Genomic DNA, 26,031 nt, shown 5'->3' on the forward strand with positions numbered 1-26,031 from the left:
AACTGGGATTGGGAATATTAGATTACCAAATAATGGACCTTTTAAATTCTGTCATCATTACTTATCAGGTACATTAGTTTAAAACCTGCAATTTTGAACTTAGCATTATTGAGCTTTTGAAAGATTAAATTACTGAGCTTTTGTTTGTGAATGGCTCTGTGAAATTTACTGAAAAGGATAGTCCTCCTCCTTCATTGTGTAAATGTGAATGCCAAATAACATACTTTATTGATATTTACAGACATACAAATGATAGGACTAATGCACCTTAATGTCTGTCTCCCTGAGTGAAAAGGCAGCGCGTTGTTAGATAATATGGTGCACTGTATCTCTTTTGTAAACCCGTTTGGAAGAGTTAGTCTTTATCCCCCTCCTTCCCTTCCTGAAAACCTTATTCTCACAAGTACCTTCTCATAAGCAGGCTTGCAGTACAGGCTTCCTCCTACGGGTTGCTTTCTTTTACTCATTAGATAGATCAAAAAATACATAACTTCAAGTTACGGAGATAGCTTGCATGTATAGGTTGGCCAGAGAGCCATCCATGTCCAATACATTAAAAAATTAGCTATTTATAAGCACATCCACAATTGCATTAGATAAGGAGGATAAAGCCCCACATTCATTAGGTGATCAGTCTCAGTCAAGGGTTTAGGAACAAAATACCCTGCTGTGCTGTTAAGTCTCCCAGCTGCCTGCTAAGCATTTTTCTCGGTGGCTTCAGGAACAGGGCGATTCTGTGAGATCTGCTCTAACAGCCATCGCAGGGCGCCTGACCACTCTGGTGATACAGGTACCACCCGCATCCTGGACACGGCAATCTGTGACCTTCCTCTTCTTCATACTGAACTGTAAGATTGAGTCTTCAAGGCAGGATTTTCAAACTGAATAAGGAAGTCAATCTCACAAATCCCTTAGACATATAACGCAATTTGGGCATTTTCCTTATACCAACACCTTTGAAAACTCCCACTGAGTTTTTCAAAGTTGTTTGGTGAGAGTAAGACTTTTTATTTTTTCAAACTTTTCCAGCTTTTTAAGAAGTCAATAGAGTAGTGAGCCAACGAATATGAAGAGTGATAAGCTACAGCCATGAAATGCAAAAGGAACATGTTTGTGAGAATATATGTTTGTTTAATGAGGTAGGTACAAATTATGCTCATAAAACAAAACCAGAGAAAAAGAAAAGATGTAATGTAAATATCCCTGACTCTCCATTAGACCCCAAATGTAGGAACCGCCTATGCCCAAACAACTGAAAACACTTGGAAACAGTTTAAAATATATTTTGTTTTGGTTGTTCAGTTTTTATGTTTTCTTTTTTTTTTTTAATTACCATGTTTTTTCTTGCCTCCGAGATAAAACCTGTTATATTTGGGAGCCAGACTTCAAATAGATGAATGTTCTGTATATGTTAAAAGAAAGAAAATTATTTCAAAAGCAAAGCCGCCTCTTCTGAATGATGCTTTCTTCCCTCTTCCCCTACAAATGAAGTTTACTTTCAATTCAGCTGCATAAAACTGGACATCTATTCAATATATCAATTCAGCTAACAGTGAGGAGCATACTCTAGCTACAATATTCATGAATTGCTTATCAGGCCAAGCTTAAAAGCCTTCCAAACTCTTGTATGTTCTTAGGTGTCTTTGACACAGAGAGAAGCTTCATTGTTACACATGGATACTTGTAAGACTTGCGGTGTCACACAATCATCAAAAAAAGCAATTGGGTTACTCATAAAAAATGAGTTTCATTCTCTCCTTAAAATGGTATTACTCTTGTTAGCACTCATTGAGAGAGGGAAAGATCAAAATAATATACTTGCACTTATTTTTAATTTAGAGAAATTATGTTGAATTTCACCTAAATTGCCCCAAGTATAATTTGAGTCACATAAAAAAGACATTATTTTCTACAGAATTAAACTGCGTTAGATATTTATTGGGCTCCTAAATCATTGACTGTACATCACTCTGTACTGGGACATTTTAAAAGATATTAAGCACGTGCAAACAAAGGAAAAAATAATCAAGCCAAAATGAGCATACTGATTTATCAGCCCCAAATTAACAAAGCTATTGATAAGAAGAACACTAGATTATGAGGTTGGAGACATGAGTGCATCATCTTTCTGTATGACATAAGGGTTATGGGTGCTTTAACAGATTTGTGCAAAATGAAATGAGTCAATACGGCTCATTCCAGCCAAGGCTAACATCTACTTTTGTATTTGGGGAGCAATGTGACTCGGAGACCCACAAATGTTTTTTCTTGCCTTTACAAGCTCTTTTCATTACGCTAAAAGCTCATTAGCATTTTAATTTCTACAACATGATTCTCATTAATTGCTACTAAAAAAAAGGCTTAAGGTTTGAGCTGTGTGTAGTGCTAGAGAGCTTGCATAAGCATGAGGACGGGTTCTTTCCACAGTGTACGGGAAAGTACTCAATGGCTCAGCTGATTAGTATACTGGACTATACAGAACCCCAAGATAAGGGTGATAAAACTGCCTCCTCTCAGAGCAGTTGTTCATGAGGATTTTTGCACCTTCCTCTAAAGACACAGTTAGAAATGGATCCTAAGGTCCATCACAAGTTCGGAAGATCAGTTAGCTGAAACCAGTTTTATCTGGTAGCCTCCTTAGAGGGATAAGGTCTCAGTCCCACTGGTGGTGAATGTCTTCAACTTAGAAGCAAGCAGAAACATTTTCTGTTCAAGATGAATGGCAAAATATGCAAACTCTTCAACATGATCTTATTCGAATTTACAGAAACCTGTTTAAAGAGCACATGCTAGGAAGCATCCTACTTCTACCATCCCAGAACAGTTTTTTAAGCATTTCAAGCAATAATCTGCTGACATGTACAATGCCACCAACACCCAGTACCATTTACACAGGCTAAAAGACAAGATCATCTCCTACCCAATGGAATTTCACAATACTCCAGTGAAAACAATGTGGAAGTAAGGAAAGCCAGCTTTTCATTGTTGTCCCTCCTTCAACCTCCTCCTCTTCCACTCCTACAAATCTTTACATACAGAACCGATCAAATGATGTCTTTTACCTGAGGTCAGCTGCACACTGGCCTTGCAATGCCCAGTAGTAAAAGCCTTTGGCTACAGACAGAATGTGTTATGTTGCATGGTGGGTACCTCATATGAACAGTACTGATACTATAGTTATGTGTAAGGCACTAGCAATGTTATTTATGTCTATTAATAAAGAGTCTTACAGATAATGAACGACAAATGTGCTTTAGTTTAGGACACAGAATAGAAAGACTACATACTAATAGCAACAGCCAGGAAAGAAACACGATAGGTAGCGACAAAGAAGAATAAACAAGAGAGACAGAATTTGAAACCAGCAAAGATGCAAGCAAATATTTGTGCAGGCTAGCTAATGTCAACCTACCTCTGCAGTGCCTGGGGCGTGTGGCCCCTTAGGAAGGACCCTAAGCCCCATCCTGTCTGTCTCTCAAGGGGAACAGGCTTAGCCAGCTAGAAAATGGCCTAGCACTTTGGGGAAAAGGAGATATTTCCCAGAAACATGGTTTAGAGCAGAGTCCTCAAAGAGACACTTGAGGCACTTGAGGTCATTAAATACAAAAACTTAAAAGCATAGCTGCTAGGGTGCTGTGCCAGACAACAACCTCTGTGGTGAATTTTGAGGGAGCAGAAATGTTGACACACTTTCCCTGAAGCGTTTGTATTTTGTTAGATGTAGAACTAAAGTCCAGATAAACAGAAATATTCCACTTGAAAAAATAAAGTTCATATAAGTTCAGGCCTCAAATGCCTGTGTTTAAAGCTCAGGTACATGTGAAGGCAAAAATGGAGCAAACGTTATTGGAAGACAAGATGCAAATTACAGAGTCTAATCTCTCTGCAGTGATCGGCACACTCACTTTATCTGGTTTCCATCTGTCATCTGAGCTTCAAGTTTACAGGCAATGTACTGTCTGTCCTGAAATCTACATCGCCGATGAGGCATTCAGTTTTCTGTAGTGAGGAGTCTCCTCCACGGAGATAACCGGTCTTTTTATTTGGGGAAAAAGGTAAGGGAATTTATTCACAAACATACTGGAAAACTGAAAGCTTTTCTGTCTGTCTTTGCTTTTCAAAAAATATCACATTTGCAAAGTCGTCTCCTAGAATGGTCTGGGAATACAGTTTCCAAGTTCAGAAAAAATATTTTTGACTAAGCAGAGTTTGTTTCAGATGATGGTGAAGAGAGTGCTGTGAATGGAGCTAGATGGAATTAAAAAGACCATTAGATTGAGAGTCTCTTCCAACTAGCTTTCCTGTAAGTTTTTTTCCTGGTAGGTCATAAAAGTCACTTTTAAAGAGTCTATTGTATTGTTAAATAAAAAAATTAAAAGCACAGCTGCTAGAGTGCTGTGCTGAACAGAAGTCTCTGTGGTGAATTTTGAGGGAACAGAAACGTTGACGTTTCTGGGTACTGAGCACTGTTCATATAGTGAATTTCAAAGGCTTTTCCTCATTTTACATGGGATTTAATTTCAACACAAAAATTGTTCTATGCTTGCAAAAAGCGCAAGGAGTAACAAATCTGGAACCAGTCAGTACATGACATGAGACACAAAGACATAAACCCGTGCTGCCTACGCTGTGGATATCAGGCATTTCTACCTAAGTTCACCTACTGGCTCATCCCATAGACAGGGGAGAGGCAGAAGGGTTTAAAATCGAACCTATCTAACCCCTAAAATCACCTTTGCGTGGAATCCATGTTGGCTTTGTGACTGTCAGGTAAGAATGGCCATAGCCGACTTGGGTTTTAGCTCTAATATAAGAAAGCTGAATTTATACATCTGTAAAATGTGCGAACCTCTTTATTTATGCATATATACTTTTGCAAATAGAAAAAATCACTTCTGAAACACAGTCCCTCTGTGACCAGGCCCCTGATGACAAATCTGAACCACTTCTAAATAAATCTGCTGCTGCTCTATGCCCACTTATTAAACTGCTTTAAAAAAAAAGTAAAAAACCAAAGTGCCAAAAACTTGAATAAAACAGATTAAAACTCGTAAGCCCTCTGTGCAACAGGTGTTAAATCTAGATGCAATGTGCATTACATTACCACCTGTGCTCATCTTATTCTGGCCAAAACAATATCCTCTGCAGGTGTGCAGGAGAAGTAGGAATGTAAGGGTGCTTTAGAGTAAGGGGAGAAAGTGGCAGCTTTGGCTGAGGCTTTCACATCAAGTCTGCAGTCAAAAAACACTTAGCTGCATGCCAGAGGATGACCAGGTCTGTATGCAGAATTATCTGGGAACCACATGTAGGCATGAACACTGAGAAATACCTTTTGCTAGCTAGATTTCTCTGCGTACTGCTGCTGATCCATCTGGAAATGATGGCACGTGCCAGTTGCAATATTTCCTGGGATTAATAAAAGGATCAATTAGACAAACAGAGTCTTTCATATTTATCATATTCATCATATTTATGAGCTGATTCTGACATTTTTCTTTTCACTTTTTTCCTTTCTGCTTCAGCAGTAGCTGAAGAATGCTGACGAGATACTAATTACAGCAATTCAACACTTAGCTGCTCCCAGTGGGTAAAGTTCAAACCCAAATGAGGGTTTTGGATAGAGAAGTAACAAATTTCACTGGTGATCCTGGTTTCTCACCTTCTGTGGAACACCAGGTCCATCAAGAAAGTGTTCCTTGCTCCATGAATACACGGTATTCCTTCTTCATCAGTTCATTAAAACTATGAGTGAGACCCTGGAAGACTTTTCTTAAACCTGCTGCATTATTTTCTGTATAGGGAACGTGCCATTTATATGCCTCTCGTTCAGCTGAGAGAGATTCTCAGCAACACTTCTCTACAGTGACCTGCATCACTTCCCCACAGCTATTTGGAAGGTAGGGCATCGAAGTCAGGGGGAGAGATATACTTTGAGCATTCGCAAGACTTTGTTATTCAAAACACAGTTTGAAAATGGCTGTAGGAATTTAATTAGAAACTTCCATTAGGAGATTAGATGACTAGAACAAAGAAAACCAGTGAAAAGGCTTCTTATTAAAACCAGTAGCACTGCAGAATATTGATAATATAACAAAGGAATGAGTGGATATGCATAGCAAATTATTAAAGGTTACAGATAAATGTCCAAAAGTTGCTTAGTTTCTGGTTATCCCAGTATATACAGAAGCCACTGAGCCACGCTGACACACAGGCCCTGTCCCTGCAGAATACTGTGGCTGAGGACAGCCAGAGGTATTAGAGTGCAAAGCTCAGCAGTGCTGTGCATTAGTTGTTTGCATCTTTTCAGCCCTAGTGCATAAATGAAGCATGACCAAACAAGGCCAGAGGCTGCAGCACGGATTCTAGCCACAAAGATTAGTAAATGTAAACTCCTCTGATAAATAATCATGCCTGGCAAAAGGGGACTTTATGCCTGGAAAAAGACTGGAGCAAGAAGAGTCTCAGGGCTCCGTGACACTGCAGAATCCCTAAATATCCTCACTGGGCAATGTCAGCTCAGGTGAGCCTAAGTCCTAGAAAATTCTGCCCAGAAAACTGTCTTGACGGAGTCAGCAACTTTCATAGGGAACTGAAAAATCAATAAATGATTTAAGATCAAACTTGGATGCAATTTGAATAAGTTCACCTTCCTGGAACTCAGATGAGTTGTTGCCACTCATGGTGAGATCTTAGCATCTACTTACTCAAAACAGTCCTAGTGTTTCCATCCAAGACTAGTCCATATTCACAGCAGCCATCAACCCCCAATTCCTTGTGGTTCTGCCCTTCACAAAAATCTGATCAGTGCCTAGTTTTATAGTTTACACAACTAGGAGACCAGTCTTATCTAAATCGTTCTTTCTGATACAGTCTGGCCCACTTTTGAATCTACACTTCAATTTTTCAAGACTCAGCCAAGAGCAGTCAATGGGTTTGTAGTATGTATGGGACAAATAACTGAGGCACAAAGCACCTTTCTTTTCAAAACAGAAGTGCTAGATTTTCCCAACTATCAAGTGTAAAAGTGTTGGTTATGTCTACACGACATTGCAATATTGAGCTAGCCCAGGGCTAATTAGCCAGCAAAGCACTGTGTTGATGTAGGTATGTTGCTGTTAGTATCCGAGTTAGGTAATGTAGAGTTTGATCAAATATCTTTGCATGATACTTCAGATAATATAGAATGATAAATTGTAATTTTTAAAAGTGCCTTGCTTAGCAGGGATGTACATAGTCCATTGCCATAAATACAGACAAATATGCACTCTATTATTGCTTGAGAAAAATCTCTTAAGTAACCAAGACAAAACCACTACATGAGTAGGCACACACTGCCTACCTCCGCCCTTAGCCTTCTCACAACCAAAGACCCTCCCATCTTTTTCACATTCCAGTGGAGTCCAGTGAGCCAGCACAACCTGCCTTGTGTCTCCTTGCACTGCTATAACAGGCTGGGGCAGCCGAATCGTCTCTCAATTCCAGACCCTTCTTAGTGAGACTAATGTGACTTCAAACAAAGAGCCAGCTTTGCTGGAGATTAATAGATCCACCGTCACCTCAGTATTAGCTATACTGTAAACCAGGTAATACCTACCATCCTGCCAATGTGGAAGGCAAAGCAGTACAGCTGGCAACCGGCTACGGCAACAATTTGACAACTTTTGTCTACAGAAAAGGAAGTAAAGCAATAAATCAGCACACAAAGACTTACACAGACGAGCTTCCTCTTTGTTAATACAAGACAGCATTTTAATGGTTACTAGCTACTAAAAGGTTAATAAATTTGAATATTTCCAAGAAAAAGTAAGGGTATTACAAGATGAATAGATAGCTAGATGGATGACTGTAAAGTACTAGAAAATTGCTGATTGCTTTGCTAAAGGGCAGAGGCAAATTACAATCATTGTCTTTTGTTCTTGTGAACCCAAGGCATTTTTATTTTTTTTTGTAGTCAAGTTATTTTAAAATGAACCATACAAGAAACTATGATGTCCCAGGAAGAAGTGAGTATAACCCAGGACATTTAAATGGGTCATGAAGGCATCCTGAAGAAATACTGAAACACCCCAATATATTTGCCCATTTCACAGGCTTCACAGAGTCTGGAAAAGGCTAGAAAACATGTGTCTTTTCAACAATACTACCATATCTTAAGATCAATGTTATGGTAACACAAGCTTCCTCCCTTTCATCACAGAAAGAAAATTGTACAGCTACTGCAAGATAAAAATCCCATCCAGTTCAGTAGTACAAAAATTTTAAAAATCTATTTTTCTACACTCCTTGCTGATGAAACTAGATGGGGTTACCTGCTTAGAAAAGCAAGGAATAAGGAGAAGCATGTAATGGTGGCAGAACAGCTCCAAAACAGACCTTGCTTGGTACTTATAACTTTCCATAATAATTTTTACTACCCTGCTAAAACAAACCAACCCCCTCAAATCCAAATATCACAACTCCTTCACCTTTTCAAAAGCCTGTGATGGTTCCTGAAAAATTCTTTTGATAATACTGTGACTGTTCCTTTCAGAAACTCGGGAGAAGACACAAACTTTCCCTCTGAAGAAAAATTAAACCATCTCCAGCCTGCGAGGCTGTTACACAGAAAGAGTCAGTCGCCTTAGCTGGATTCCCATAGTAGCTATAAGCTTCTTGTCCTAGTGGCAATCTGCACTAGAATGCCTTTTTATTTTAGTACATCCTTGTTTTGTCAGGAAGAAGTACAATGATTTCATGCAAGAGTATAATAATAAACCAGCCCATTCTGGCCATGGTTGAGAGCTGCCTTGACTTGCAGCTCAGCAAAGGAAGGCTTGCTTTATCCTGTGGTCTCCTTAAACCCCTGCTCCGGCAGGAGCCTGGCAAAACTGGGGAGAGCCAGGGAGGCAGCCTGGGAAGGTTCTGGCACCATTCCCAAAGATGACAATCAGGCTGAGAAGGAGCCTGGCAGCCTGGTCCAGAAGCAAGGGCTCACTCTGGGGACAACTGGGATCTTTGGAAGTCAGCAGCTTTGGGGGCCTCTTGAGCCCCTTTGTTCTTTAGGGAAGAGCTCCTTGAAATTTCACTCAAAATAACTCTAGTCTTCCCCCAACCACACAATATCTGCTTTAAACTTATGTTTATATGGTAATATTTAAATTATAAAGCACTAGCCTTTCACCTTTAGGTTCCTGACTGGATTCAAACCCTCCTCCTATGGGAAATGAGTTTGGTGGCCTAAGCTGAGTGTCGAGTAGACAAAAGTCCTTATCTCCAAACTCCAAACATAATTCAGCACAACATGGCATGATTGGAAGTCCCTGCTCAGGAAAAGACAAGGAATGAGCTTGTGCCAAAAGTAAATTACCTAAGTAATCAAATCAATACTGAATTCAAAGTGGAAATATCAAAATTATCAGGTGGTGCTGCAGAGGCTACAAAACTGCTGTTTAGCACAATGTTTTCCAGCTATATTCAAAATGAGAAATGTCATTTAGAGCAGATAAACTACAAAAAATGAGGTCAAAGCTGCAAAGAAGCATAAGCTGAGAACTTTAATAAATTAAAAAATTTCCTTGAATAGCACCTTATCTCCCTTGGAAGAATGCATACAGTCTGGAGCTGTGTATCTTCCCTCCTCCCAAGTACGAGGCAAAGAACAACCATGATCTCCATCTCAGATACATTTGAAGATGGTTGAGCATGTGGTAGAAATATCATTTAGAGGTGAGTCCTTATATAAATTTGACAAGTTTAAAATTGGGCATTGTACGTTGTGGCAAAATACCTACAGATGAACCAACATCTCTTTAAGTTAAAAGAGATTTGAGAAAATACAGAAAAGTACAGTTCTCTTGGGTTGGAGGGGACAAAAAGATGTAACAGGCTGTGAACCTCTTCACCTGATGATGAAAAAAGCAAAAAAAAGTGGCTCTTACTGAAAAAAAAAATTGTTATGTTGTGATCCTTAAACCATCTCCTGGTCAGGTTAATGTGACATTAGATATTCACTTCTTCCCTGCCTGCTTGCTTTATAGTCTCTACCCTTTACTCACAACAAAATGGATGACAGTTTCATTACAGAATAGCATCACTTGTCAAACTTTGAATTACTGATCATAAAAATATCAGTTATTCTTTGAAGGATTGTTTGAGCACTCTTTTTTTTTTTATCAGCATTACTGTTTAGTGCAACGTACACAAGGGGTTGAGGGGGGAAGTGATGGTGGAAAGAAATCAAACCTGGCTGAAGAGCTATGAGTTTGCAATACCCTACCCATACAAACAAGCTTCTATCGCAGTTATAGACAGCAGAAATAAAAGGGAGCTTTTTGGCTCACAGCTATAAAAAAAAAATTATCATAGTGATGAAGTTCCTCAGCCATCAACAGAGCTGTGATAACGCTGTTTGATGATGATTTTCCCATGAATGTTAAACAGCCGCCACTGCGGAGGAAAAGGAGCTTATCTGCACCTAATACTGATCTCTAATTCCTGCCCTTCTTGAACCATCCATTTTCTAACAGCATTAACTGGCAAATTTACATCCCATCTTAATGCTGCTAAAGAGGACAGGAGATGAAGAGTAAATGACAGCAGTGTAATGAGGATGGCTTTTTTCTCCTTTCTCTTTAATGGCTGAAGATTTACACAATTGTCTGTAAGCTTATATAGAGAGCTTACCTGAACCTTTTGCCAGCATGGATTCAACTTACAGGAGCTTTTGTTAACTAAATACACATAAATATTTTTAAGGAGGTTTAATATTGTGACTTCAAAGAAAGCTAAAAGACAGGATGAGAAAAAATATTTTTTAGCATTTTGATTATGGATAAAAATTGCTAGTATTTCTTTCTTAAGCACACACAGTTGTATTTCCAAAATACAAAAATCAGATTTTAATAAAAATTCTTTTTCTGCTAAAAACCACTTTTTTTTATCATGTAGAAGAATAATTCTTTTTCCAGTTACAGAATTTTAGTGAAGAATTATCTCCAAAACTCAGAAATCAATGGTTATCCAAATACATTATGTAGAGCTGTGTTTCCCATGTCACCCACAATATGGATTGCTTTCTGATCATGTAGCTTCCATCAGAATAGAAGGCGCTACACTGCATGGCAGAAAGGAGAGTAAGAATGGAATGTTCTAATATAGGAAACCACAGCAACAATACTCGGCCGGATTCAGGCAAAGTATTTCTATACATCCAGATGATAATTTCAGTGGAAATTAGAACCAGTTCAAGATGTGCTGTTGATATACAAAAGGCTCTTGGTCTGGCTCAGGCTTTTGCTCAAATACAAAAGACTAAATTTAATTAGCATGAATTTTTTTTAAGATAGCTTTTTCTTTTTCAAATTCTTAATTTACTTCATATATATTATTTCTCCAGGGTATGCAAAAAGGGCTGTAATTGAAAGGGAAAACACAAAATATTGTTTAGAAAAGGGGGGAGGCTTCAACTCCCGTTCCATGAGTATAACCTCTGTCTGAAAGAAATGCAAGACAGGGGACTTGCTGTTTTTCAAAGATTTCTGTTATAACCTATGAAGTTTACTTTTCAGAATTTTTAGTGTTTTTTTAATACACATTGCCACTATTCCCGTATCAAGCATGTCACAAGTATTTAATATATACAAGATAAGTATGTATCTGTTCATGTATGCGTATCTGTGCACACATACACATATGTAAGTAGAACATTGTATCAAATGTACATGATAAACATAAACATCTAGCATAATAAAATATTCAAAATTAATTTTTGTTCTTCCTTCAGCGACATTGGTATACACTTCCCCTCCCTTTCTCAATGGGAAAACTGTAAATGTACCCTGAGAAGAGCTTCTCAGCAGTGTACTGCATGTCTGCCCGTACACCTATCATTGCTCATCTAATGAAGGTTCAAGAGCCCTGAACCACTGTCGTTTGAGAAACAAGAAAAGACAGCAGTCCCAGGCCAATCACTATCACTATGCTGACCGGGGCGACATATGGTCCTGGAAGCACATGTATCTCAGAATACAAGCTTTCTTTATGTTTAAGATAATATTTGGCATTTCTGTTTTGGGGACATTAGGACATGCTGTAGGTAGAACCCAAGACATCCAACACACAATGTACAGGATGGATTACTGAATGATATACTTTGCCATTAGGTATAAATGGAAACTTGGGTGGCTGTCTTCTGTTCCTCTGCATTAATCTCTTGGTCCTAAGAGGCCAATAAAATAAAGTAAGCTAATTTGTAATCTGTCATTACTGTCCAAAACAATGTAAACAATTTGGGCTTCAATTCAATCTATTCAGCCCTCAACCCCAGTGAACTGGCCATAACTTTCTTCTTACCTCCTAAAGACACCTTAATTAATTGCTATAACTAGATCTCAGAGAGTGAAATAAAAGTGACATAAAGTGAAATAAAGTGACATAAAGTGAAATAAAAATAACACATGCCCAGAATAAATCCGAGTCAAGGTCATCTGAGTGCTTCTGTTTATTGATCAATTCTGAACACAAAACAGATTTTTTTTTTGCAAATGATAACCAGTTTTAAGTAGTATGTTGCCATGACCCAACACTACTCAGATTCCAAAATCACTAATGAAGTTGTCACATAGAAGTCTCCACAGAAGAAACAGGGAAGCCTGCATTTTGTGATGTATAGATCAAACCAATTTCAGAGGCTGGGAAGGTCTGTATAATCCTGTTTTGGTTTTGATTTTCCTTTGAGCATCATCCAAGCCTTCACTACAGTTGGCTTTTTGGCAGACAGAAGCGTCCTGTCACAGACTAGTTTGCCTCTTCCAAATAGGTCCAACATTAAATCACTTTGCCCAACTTTCAGATCTGAAACAACCACAGGTTTATTAATCCAGCTATCTGCATGACATATTAGTACTCTCCAATCTAATTGTCCTGGCAGCCCATCCTTCTACATTGCATGCAACTTCCTCAAAGGACAAGAACACAAAGGAGGAGGCCTGAGCTCAGAAGAAACCGAGAATCTTAGTACACAGCAGGATGTAGATGTAGAGGACACTGGAAAAGAATCTAGGAAAAATAACTGGCATTCATGTCTCACTTTCTCTCCAGGGTTGTAATCCTGAAAGTATCCCACTACAGCTAGGTGAGAATTTTTTACAAAATGCTATTTCCAGGAAAAAAAGCGCTCTTTTCATGAGAATCAAAACTTTATCATTTTCTTATAAAAACAGAATTAAATATATCCATCAGGCGGAAACTCCCTTTGAAATAACTGGAAGAGGTTTCGGGTTTGTTTTGTTTTTAAAAAATGAAATTGAAGCTGATGTATTTAAAACATCTGAATTACACTTCCCATGAAACACTGCTGTATATTATGAAGGAAAACACAGTTCAGTGTTAAACTACGCCACAGAAAACATCTGTTTGGTCTAACAAACTAAAATGAAACAGTTTAATAATTTTAATTGTTTATGTAACTACCCATTACACTGAAAAATCAGCCTGATATAATGAATCTAGAAACACCAAAACTTCGGCATAGTAGATATTTCTGTTTTCAGCCAATTCTTCCATACCTGCACACAAACTTAGATCATTTAAAACTGGTTTACAGTTGGCTGCATGGCGAGAAGGCAAAAACCGAGGTCAGCATGGCAGTGTTCCCAACAACCTTGCAAAGAATACCCAATTTTCATTTTGCTGCCCACCATAAATAAATATAACAGTATAAAGAAAGAAAGCTAGTGAAGCAATGGTAGAGGTTCACCTGCATTGCACACTTGAAATGAGATTAAAAGATGAAATACAATTAAAATATCACAAAATTTCATCATCTCCTCATGTTGCAGCACGTACCGTCAGAATCGCTGTGGGCAACGCAGCACGCCAAGTGTACCAAAACTGTATCTTACTATAAATTGCAGATTTTTTGTGTGCATACAACAAACATTTTATCATAGCAGGACATAGTAAAGATGCACCTTCAACTGTACTTCGCAAAATATTTTCTCCTGGGCTGCATATTTGAGAAGACAGGGGACAAGGAAATAATGGAGGAAAAAATACAGACAGAAATTAGGGGTTTATAAAGAAAGTGCAGACACACCCTTAAAACAAACAAACAAAAAAGAGATGCGTACCAGAGATGGAGAAGTGGAAGATTGTCTACTGAGAACGACAAGGGCATTGCCAGTGTGCAGAGATGCAGTTAGAAAGGCAAAAGCTCAACTTGAATTGGAACTGGCCAGAGACATCAAAAAAACCAAGAAAGGGTTCTTCTGGTATGTAAGTTGCAAGCAGAAACCGAAGGAAAACATAGGCCCACTGTTAAACAGTAGAGGTGAATCAGTCACCAACAATGCTGACAAGGCAGAGGTTCTCAACGCCTTCTTCACCTCTTTCTTTACCAACACCATTGGATCCCAGGCGTTGGGAACAAAAATCCAGGAGGATCCAAACATAGACCCACCATCAGTGAAGAAGGAGTTAGCATGTGAATTATTACAGGAGCTTGACCCCTACAAATTGATGGGCATCCACCCATCTGACGCCATCCACCCGAGCGTGTTGAGAGAGCTGGCTGATGTCATTGCGGGGCCACTCTCTATAATCTTCGAGAAGTTGTGGAGATCGGGTGATGAGAGGTAAATTTTTCACAATGAGAACATTCAATCATTGGAATAATCTCCCCAGGGAAGTGGTTGACTCCGCTATGCTGAACACATTTAAGACTCATCTGGACATCGTGCTGGGCCATCTCGTCTAGATTGTGCTAGAAAGGTTGGATCAGATGATCCTTGAGGTCCCTTCCAACCTGGTATTCTATGATTCTATGAAAAAAAGCCTTAAATGCCATCCAAATTGCTTGAATACATCATGGTGCCCCAGATTCTGTTAACACTAAGCCTTACAAAGAGAGATGGGAAATATGATGTGGAATAACTCTGCATTTAATCAAGGTGAATCCCCCTCTGCTGATTATTAAGTGAGGATAGATTTCCTGCTCCACTCTCTATCCTTACGCATGAAGAAAGATACCGTGACCGATAACATCTAAAGCCATAATAAGAAAAAGAGATTATGTTAACTGTTGCTTAAGAAGTTTCTTTCTACCAGAGAAACAAACAAATTGAAGGCTTTAAAAATCAAAGGGCAATTTAATGTTGCAGTTCTACATGAACACAAAAGGACTAATAAAGAGCTGCCTGCTCTTGTTGCAGGTAAATCACAGAACTCTCACTGTTTCAAGCATGTCAGCAGTGGCTTCCTACTACCACCAGCCTATACCAGCCCTGGGAATATGTGGTTGGCTAGCGTTATCTTCAAAACTGGATTATAGCCTGTCTATGTTAGCTTTATTTTTGTACCTGAGAGAAGAAAAATGCAAGGCGGCTATGTTTCTGCAAAGAAAACATTCAACATACCTTAATATGTGAGGTCTGTTTTTTACACGTGATGTGGCTTTCTGTGCCCCACCACCTACCTGGAATACCGAGCCAGCGTTCCCTCCCAGACTACAATGGTACTAGATTGTATAATGGAAATGGATTTTATTTGGCAGAAAAAATAAGCTAAATACAGAAGAACAGTCTGCATCAGAGACCCCTAAATCAGGACCCAGAACAATAAAAATCTCAATATGCTTGACTGAACCGAAAATCACTTCTCGCATAGAAGCTGTTCTGGGGAATATCTGAAGCTATAATATTGCATGCTTGAGAAAGCCAATGAACAACTGGATCCCGCTGTAGTAAGAAACATTTCTGACTACAATGAAGCAAGGGAGTGATTAGCAGGTGAGAGATAACAGTGACTGTCCTGTAGTCCCACAAGACACTGCAAGGACACTGCAAGATTACCCTGAGCAAAGTGTGCACTTCATCTCAGGTGATCTCCATGATCCTTGTCTCTCCTTCCCTCCCACACGCTGGCTCACAAACGAGGATGTGGATGTCCAGAAAGTTCAGTAGCACCAACTTTACTGTTTGTCATTTGATACAGCCCTAGTATGCTCTAGAACTCTTCATGATCCTCCTGTGGCCATCCTTACTTCTACAGTGTGTTAAGATATATATTCATTTCAGTAAATGTGATTAGGAAATACAAGAAAAAAGAAGAAAGAGGGAGTCATGCCAAGGAGTGACTTTATATCTTACCACTCAATACTGGGCATCCAGACTTGATCAAATAGATGGAAGCTGTAAGCAGCAAGCACAACAAAAGATAGGAGTAAATATTAACCAGCCTCAGTTAACTTTTTACACACAAAACCCATGGTGTTTTGCTTGTAGCTGCAGACTTCATTTTTGTGAATGTGTCAAATTATGATGCTTATAATGCAGTATTGTGAATTCAGCCTGTGCAAAATATCACCAATGACATTTTTAAGTGATCCAGTTTGAAAATGTGACCCTTGGAGACTTGATGAATAAAATTAGTCAACTCTGTAACTTTAAAATAGCTCTTTTCTAATTAAAGTGTGATGAAGCTTTCAGCCTATCTAGCTTGGGATGCAGAGTGCACGAGCAAGCCAATTAGAGATAGTAGCAAAAACAAAATGGTGTCACAAAAAGATTTACCACATCAGTCCCTCCAGTAGCTGTACCATTTCTGCTGATAAAGGTGAAACAACAGCTACTGCTGCAGCTGAGGCTGAAGCTAATGTTAAGCTGACAAATCAACTTTTAGAGTCTTGGGAGATTCAGCAGAGCTATCAAGAGGCACAAAGGCTACTAATGCTTATGTCATACTTCTCAACTCTCACATTTTACCCAGGAGACGCCAGATTTTTTTGGCTTAAAAATTTTTTGATTTTTGTATTCTCCTGGGCAAAAAATCAAAGAGGCCCATTAATTCAATGAGAATTTCACATATCTCACTGCTTGATTTTTTTTTTTCCACAAGTCTCACACTGTTTGAGGTTCAGAAGTATGCTCTACTTTGATAATGACACCCTGAAGGATAGCACTGGTAGAAAGATGAACGTACAACAAAATCCCAGCTGCTGCTATTCAGTGCAAACGTTCAGTACGTGTCAATGCTTGAATTCAGGTGGAGAGACCACCATATATCATTACATTGCCATTCAGGGAAGCCTACATAATAAGACACAAAGAACAATTCAGCTAGTATTTGAACCTACATAGCACAGAAAAGAGAACAGATTGGTCTGACTCCTGTAAGCAAGCATACAGCTAGTAATAATCTGTCAAACATTTGCACGCCGTGTGGTAATCTGGTTCACCACTTCTTAGAGGACGTAATTACATGCTTACTTGAACAAATCTCCCTGGCTGTCTAGTGGTGAGCATTAGGAGAAATGGGAAGAGACAAACAGATATGATGCTACAAAAAGAAAAAGCAATGATTTTTATGACAGATTTTCCTCATGTTGTTCCAATCTTTCGTATCTCAAAATGCTGGGGGAAAAAATTCAAATTTTTGCAAAGCAAAGTTCTAGGCAAAAGCTAAAAGCAAAGCAAGTGTTAGAGGACAGACCAAGGTCTTGCAAATAAAATACTTCTCATGTTAGGTTCAAATTATGTTCCAAAAAACCAAGAATACAGTTCCTTTGGGGTCAAAAGTACATATGTTTGGGCACCTGAGGGCAGAATTACAAGATCTTCTGCATACTATGTGTTACCAAAACAAGCCAGTGTGCTCTGTATTTACATTCAATCATATTTCACGTGGCAGAATCTTAGTACCATAAGATGAGTGGTTAAGATCTAGGAAAAGTATGTAGCTCAGATTTTAAATTCTATATCCAGCTTCAAACAAATCTGTTCCCCTTTGCTTCAGCTGCAGATAATTTTGTAAAGAAACAATATGTGCCTAATACATATATTATTCAGAAATCAAGGTGAGCTGTAAAACAGAAATACGGATGCAAAGTTTCAGGACTCAGTATTCCAGTGTAGTTCACCTGTAAAGTTCAGATCTGAAACTGAGCTCAAATTGTAGGTGTGTGGCTCTTCAAAGCCATAGATTTAATTCAAGCTTAGCGGCAACATTATTATTATGAAGAAATAGTCATTAAAAGACTAAGTTAGCCAGAGGAATTGGGAATAAATGTAAGGGAAAGAATAATTTTAAGATGTAGGTAAACACAGAAGAATGATGTCTAGTTAATTACATGCAGCAGAATGGAAATAATATGAGTCAGGAGCATGACATTATTGAAGGTAATAACATCCAGTAATATATCATAGATTATATGAGATAAACTGAAGAAGGGTAGACTCTTTACAGGTGCAATCAGAAAAGGTTACAAGTAAGTAACCACCGTATAGTCTACCATCTATGGATGTGATGTGAAAACTGGCCTTACTTTAGGAAATAGTATAGGGATGGTGGCTGAAATCCTGTATAATTACCACTCAGTTTTTCAGAGGAGGCAGAACAAAAGCTGACAGAAGATTTTCTGACTCATCGGATTCACAATACTTGCAAAACATAGTGAAAACATCTGCATCTGACATAAGATGATGTCATCCTCGTGGAGGAGACCTTTGGAAACAGGGAACCATACCATCGACTTGGTGCTGGCAACAGGAACTAGAGGGGCAGAGCTCCTAAACTCTTAAAAACTCAGAAAAAATGATAAATGCCCCAAATTAAGATTCGATTTTCAGTCTGCAAATAACAGAGGAAAGATGTCAGAAGAAATATTACTAAATGTCCAACAGAAATACATTTCTAATTGACCGAGGCCATTCTGCCTTTATAATGCTGATACCTGTATTTATGATTTTGTCTTACCAAAGACATTTTCTAAAACTGTCAGTTTAAGCAGCAAGTGCAAAACACAATCTGCTTTTTCCTGGGGCCAGCATTTTTTTCTGGGCTCTGAAAGCATAGCTCTGATACAAATCTACATCTATGTGTGCCTGCTGCATTAGTGATCATACGCAATGGCCTGTCTGCTGTGCGAGATTATGGGGATACTGCAGGCAGGGGGCAAGGGATCAGCCAGGATGTGTACAAACTTCAAATCGCTGGCTACACCCCTGACTGAAGTCTACATAAATTATGTCCACCACGTTCCCATCATTTATTTCTTTTGTCATTCCTTCAAAGAACTCGGTCGTATTCTGTCTGACAGGATTTATTCTTGGTAAAACCATTGCTGATCTTCTTTTAATAACCCTTTCTCCTATAAATACCCAGCACTTTCATCCCTAATGATTGATTCTCATATCTTAACTTTCAGCAATATATCTGAGGATAGCCATTGAAAAGCAAGTTTCATCTGCCAAGGCAAGTATAAAGATGAACTCAGGTGGCTCTACGCTGAAATGTCTATGTATCTATTTATCAGCCGGTAAGGTACAAACAGCTCATCATTACAACAACAACCACTCGAGATGAAAATGGTATCCTTCACTCAGACAATTCTAAAGCAGGAATCCAGTGTCTGGAAATACCAGTTTCACTTTTTTAAACATGAAAAGGAAGAAACAACCCTTTATCACAGACATTTTTCTCTCAGAAAACCATTTCCCACTCTCTCCATCAATACGTGTCTACTACAGCTAACACATACGTACTAAAAAATGTGACCAGTTTGTTCGAATACAGACTCCTCAACTTTTATAGTTTCAAGCTCCAAAATATACTGGTTTACCATATTTGATTGGTGAAATTTTATGATAAAATTGCAGGTAATAATTGAGGCTGTCATATATTCTAGTATTCGTATTCAGTTAGTTACTGAGTGGTTTATTTCCTCCTGTTTTAAAACATAGAGAAAAAAACATGGTATCTGCTCTTGCTAATAGAAGTTTGCAAGCCTGTGTCCACTCTAGAACTAGCTAATGCAATTCCATGTCAGCATTTTGTAGGTCTTAGTATTGCACTGATGAAGAAACTTCAGTTAGTCTGGAACTCAGCTGCTGAAATTTTGACTGACACCATGCATGAAAATCACATTACCCTGGTTGTAAAAAACCTTCTCTGGCTACCTGTAAAGTACAGGATTATGTGTAAAGTCCTAGTTATTAACTTACAAGTCCTTAAATTGACTTGGGTTTGAATACCTCAGAGACATTCTGGAACCATACATCCCTAGTCGTTTTCTTTGGTCTCAGTCAATTGGATTAGTTCTTTTTGGCTGAAGACATTGAGCTACAGGGCATTTTTAGTGTTTGCTCACTCCTCATGGAATTCATTAACCATGGAGGTCAGACTAGCTGACTCTCTAACATGCTCTAAATCTGAACCTAAGGTATACATTTTCAGATTGCTTGTTAGGATGTATAAAAGTTATATGATTTTCTCTATTAGGTTTCTATAGTCTTTTCACATATGTACATATCAGTGACTGTCAGTATTTCAGAGCTAAAGTTAGCCTTGTCTCAGGGTTATTTTCCTCCTGTGCACTGCAAGAAAAAAACATTGTATTATTGCAACTTTTCCCAGAAACTTTGCAAGGATCTGCAGAGAAGAGACTTGGCAGATGGAAATCCAATGCTTAGACAAGACATTCCTATTTTTAAAGCACGTTTGACAACATGATCTAGACCAATATTTCCAGCAAGCACAGCAGGCGAAATAGAGAGCAACTCTCTTTTTAAGCTTTTTGAAGTCTTTCATTCAAATATTATGAGTATTTGCTTTTAAGATATTTATAACTGTCTTCCTTTTTCTCACCAGTACATACCAGTACATACATTGATTTTAGCTGGTCTGCACCACAGTAAACGAGCACTGAATTCAGACATTAGATCAAATTAAGCACTGATCTAAATAATTAATAAGACCAGATCAGATCATAATTTTACTGTACTAACAGGCATTCTTATGAACCCCTGTGTGGTGTGACGATACTTACATCCCACAGTGGTACTGCAGGTGGACATATTCTAAATTATAAAAGCATAACCATCTTGAAAGGTTGACTAATGAGATGCAAAGTCTAACGCTATTTGATTTGGCCCTCCTCCTGTGTCCTAGGCAAAAGTCTTAACTAGCTATAGAGAGGATGATGCAATCAAAAGAGGGAGTCATGGATGCACCTAATCCATGAACGTGCTCCCTATATTGGTATATCCTATAAAGAACAATTCCCTATCAGCAGTGTATGAATAACTGTGTCTTGAGCTTGCATGCCAACAGTTACGGGTAGATGTCATCACTTTAAAAAATAAAAGCTGTTTCTATAGACATGCAAGACAGATTGGTGAATTTGCCTGGTTTAAATTAGGCTGAATGGTTCATGATGGTGTAAGGAGGGGAAAGATATTTTAATAAAACCAGCCAAATCAAACCTTCCCTGCCCAATCGACTTTTCACAGAACAGGTTGACAGGGTATTAAAAGCTGTTCCATTGCATTCTGCATGTGAAAAGGGTGCCTAGTATCTAGATTTAATAGAGCCCTAAATAGCTATAGATAATTTATTCTAGTTATAGCTTTAAATTCTGTTTTTCAGAGAATATGAGTCTTACAAAAATGGTTTCCATGCAAATCAAAACCAGCTGAAAGCTTGCCAAGGCCAAGATGTAATTTAAGATGGCATTTAAGCTGCTCTGTCTTTTCTGTCTCTAGAGATATCATCATAAAATAAAAGAATTCATCAGGTAATGTTTTCTTCATTATTCAACCACACAATTCTGAAGTGAAAAAGATAATTAGACATACAGTGCTGTCGACACATAGTTTATGAGGAGATTCTGATTAATTAGCTATGGTAAAAGGTTTTTATATAGTCATAATTAATTTATATTTCAAGAAAAAAGGCAAACAGACAGTACACAGATTTTAATATTTCTTTCCTCTGACAGATTTATCAAAGTAATTCTGAAGTTCTGTTGAACCTACTGCACTTCATTGTTACTTTATAAAGCAGGAAACAGCCATCTAACAGCACAACTAATTCTGACTTTCCTGGGAGTCAGACAGCTTAACACTCTCACACCACTTTGAAAAATGCATTTTTTCTCTTCTGAACCAGCAAGAGAAACCACTGTGAACTGCTCACCAAGACACACCTTGGTCTGGAATACATTGAATCAGCAATGCAAAATTTAAGACACAAGTTGCCTTCTAAATTCTATCATACTTCCTTCCACCAAATTGACCTGATTTATAGTAGGACTGAGGTCAAAAGGTGATTATTCCATATTTCCTTTACTTTTGCATATTGAGTATTAGCTAAAAGAGTTAGACATATTGTCTTCATATATTGTCATGTTAGCTCTAGACTCGTGCTCACACTCAAATCTAAACTCCCCTAACTGACCTCACAGGCTACACGTTGATTTACGCCTTGGTTAATACGGGAGTGAGCCAACCGGCGCAGCAGGCAAAGAGAAGGATGACGCAAACTCAAGCGAATTCAAGTGCGCAGAAGAAAAGAAATGCAATTTGTTCAAACCATATGGTACAGAAAAACTGAGCCTATGCTCAGGCACAGATAAAAAGACAAAGCCACAGAAACTAACTTGTGTATCTTCAGTAAATTACTGGCAGGGATTAATTTAATCCAAGTTAGAGAGATGAAAACCTCACTGGTCTTTAAGACAATCTTTGAACTGCATCACTTGTGTTTTCAGGTATATTAGCCAGAGCACCTATGTATTATATGATATAAAGTTTCATTTTTTCTGAAACAAACACATTATGAATTCATGTTTGGATATGAGGCTAAAGGTACAAGCACACATGCAATCACCAGATGCTGATGGGGGATTACTATTCACTTCTTTTAGTCACTTATTCTGCAAGAGACTTAGAGGTAAAGTCTCCTCTTGGGACCTTCATCAACAACCACTGGAGACAGTAGGAGTCTTTCCAATATAAGTTGGCTCAGCCCTTTGAAAATGCTCAGGTGGCACTTCAGCTACGGGCAGAATTAGAAAGACTGCCAAAATAACTGTCTCTTCTCTTGTTTCAGCAAGAACCCTGGTGATAAAAAGTAGCTTAAAAATCCTAAACTGCAAGATCCCAAGCAATGTCCATTCAATTTCTGGTTAAGCTTATTTGATGCAGTATATTACTCAGAATGATTCAGTGCTATAAAAAATGTTACAATAGTGAAGATTCCTGAATAAATAATGCTCAATTAAGTGTTAGCACCTAATTATATTAACTTATAGTAATTACTGATTCAATTATGAAATTGAAGATTAACCTGAAAATGCAGACTGGCTAATTTATTTTTATGATAGCTATACACTAATAGCACATGTAGTTGGGCTTCTCTAGGCACAAGCAAGGTAAGGGTTATTTTGACACGTGTTTAGGAAGGTAGATTATTTTGCAACACTTGAAGAATATCTGACTAGAATACCTACTGAATTGTGTCTGACATAAAGTTGCATTTTATTATTCTATAGTCTCATGTGTCTTGCACAGAAATAGGGGAAGAAATAGACCTTGATCTTTATCATCTCTGTTTATGGTTTTTATTTTTTCCCAGTCAAAATTTGCATGGGGCGATTCATGTCAGAATCTGACTTTTATAGTAAGTAAAAGAAACAAACGTATTTCCTAATACACATGTGTTTGGATTTTGTCTCAGCAACAGGGAAGTTAGAGAATGCTTTATGGTTCAAATTTGGGTAGAGGGGAGAATAGGTTCAGCTGTCAGTCCAAATGATTTTAGTGAAGTATTCAGGGAAAGCTTTTGACTATCAAGAACAGTGAGATAGATCGAGGTGAAGATGACATAGGTAAAGCTGCCTTTGGCTCAGGGAAGATGGACTAGATGAACTCCTGAGTTCCTTCCAGACCTCAGATTTTATGAAGGTGTGTAAAATAAGACTTTTGGTGTTTTGATCTCTCATGTAATCTCATGATTATAAATTTTCAGAAATGCAGTAAAATAAAGAGAAATTGAAAGAAAATTATAATTTTAGTATATTTAGCGTAGCAGAATAACTGCTAACTTTCCATACTGTGTATGACTAAGGAGAAAGTTTTGCTGCAGATTTCTACTTTAAAATCACATGACTAAAAAAGTAACAGCATGCCTTGGAATCTTAAACAAGTCATTTCTCCCAAGTCAAATTTTCAGTGATGATTTACTTTTTGTGCTACGTACAATAAATATCATGATTCCCAACTACAAAGATAACAAGCTGTATTTGTGAGCGGTGCATGTCGCATATTTAAGAAGTAACAAAGCAGTAAAGATTACTTCACGTGTACAGATTATGTATTATTTGTTAGTGTGTCACTTCCAGTACTCTTTCTTTTCCTAGCGAAAGTATAAAAAACATGTGATTAGCTATGACACTTTATGTGTTAGCTTTTACCCAGATAAATGTCAGATTTAGATAATCCTATGGGATCTATGCTTCAAATGCTTAGAAACATGACTCTGGAAGTTTAAGAAAATATATACATACATATTATTGAGATTAGTATACCAAATAGTACAGTCCTGCAATAATAATGTATGGGGCAGGATTGAGTTTAGCAACCATCTCCAAACATTTCCTATGGGAATTAGTGGAAACCAAGTATATGGTAAAGGGGAGTGGATTATTCAGTAAAGATGACTGTTAAATATATCATTTCTCCCTAATCCATCTCGGTCCTAGCATGTTTTTTAAAATTTCAATCTCAAGTATATTTGTAACTTTCAGGACGATAAAATACAGTATATGTGGTTCCCAAAAGTGACTGCTGTGGATAATTCTTTTCATTCCAATGCATGGGCTTTTGCACAGGTAATTGGTTTTCCCTCTACCATTCCTTCTTGTTTATATTTTTCCCATTTTAAATACCAAATATCTATAGAGTGCTCAGACAAGTAAGCGTCAGTATGAATACCACTGCTGTAAAGGCAAGACATTTTTCTGTTGTAAGAGGAGTTCCTACAACTGATCAAATTTTTGGCCCATCTTGGGCTAAATATCCGTTAATGTTCCGCAAATCTTATGAAGTATTATATTTATTATACAGGCCATTCTTGGGGACTGAACCTGCAGGAAAATTTTGTAATTAATCCTCAGGCATCCAAACCTTTTTCCAAAATTAATTTTGCTTTTGAATTTTGTCTTTTAAGACACAGCCAAAGTCAAGTGCACTATGACACTACCTTTATGTCTTGCAGAGCACTTCAGAGATACAGATAGTTTTAAGTGCATACTTACTGAGAGGGCTGCTGTATACCTAGATCTTACTTTTTTGTCACATGTCATGTTGCTATACAAGAAAGCAAAAAATTCCAGGCCCTGGCAATTTGTTATTTTTACTTGCTTTCCTCATCAGAGCCTCAAACTGGAAAAATATAAAGAATTTAAAGATAATGAAAACAAAAGAAGTAAAATTCTTTGTACGACCTCATTTGAGTTCTGGAGAAAGTCAGATTGTTTCACATTTAAACAGAAACCTGTAACTACCCAACATAATGTAAGCAAGTTATATTGGAGTTCACTGTCCGAGCACCACTTTCATCCCACTCTTTCTACTTCATGACTCATTGACTGCACGTTTCAGTTACTTCCAAGACACACTGTATTAGTCTACATTCTCATAAACACTAAACATTTTAAGAATACTTTACTATTAAGAAGATGGCAATTTGAGTGCATGAAAGGATCGTAGGAGATGCAACAGAGCTTTCCAATATGAAACAGAATTTGACACTGGATCCATAATAAAAGAAGCGTGAACAGCAAGGTTTACCTTGTACTCAAGTCCTCCCTTTCCCATTGCTGCTAAAATCTATTTCTTGCTGATGGTTAACTCACAAATGGAAAAATTACACACCTGTCTGCCAACTACACACAGCTGCATAGATCTTGCTGCTGATCCAACCATCTGCAAAATGCAGCAGTCAATGAAGAAATCCATAGCACTCTTATGAAATAATACTTAATTTGCCAAGTGCTGCCTGCAACTCAAGAGAGGCATCTATTCTTTGGGATTCTTGATTAACATTACTGGATTCAGTTTGGGACCCTAAATGGATAAACCAGGCAGTTTTAGTATTTCTGATTTTCATGAAAGGCCTGATATAAACCAGACTGGTTTTGATCCATATACCAAACCAGGTTAGAAGAATCAATCTCACTGGTATCTATCCATAATAAAGCAGTGGGAAGCAAGGAAG

Source organism: Platalea leucorodia (assembly GCF_965183815.1).
Source record: "Platalea leucorodia genome assembly, chromosome: 4".
NCBI lineage: Eukaryota > Metazoa > Chordata > Aves > Pelecaniformes > Threskiornithidae > Platalea > Platalea leucorodia.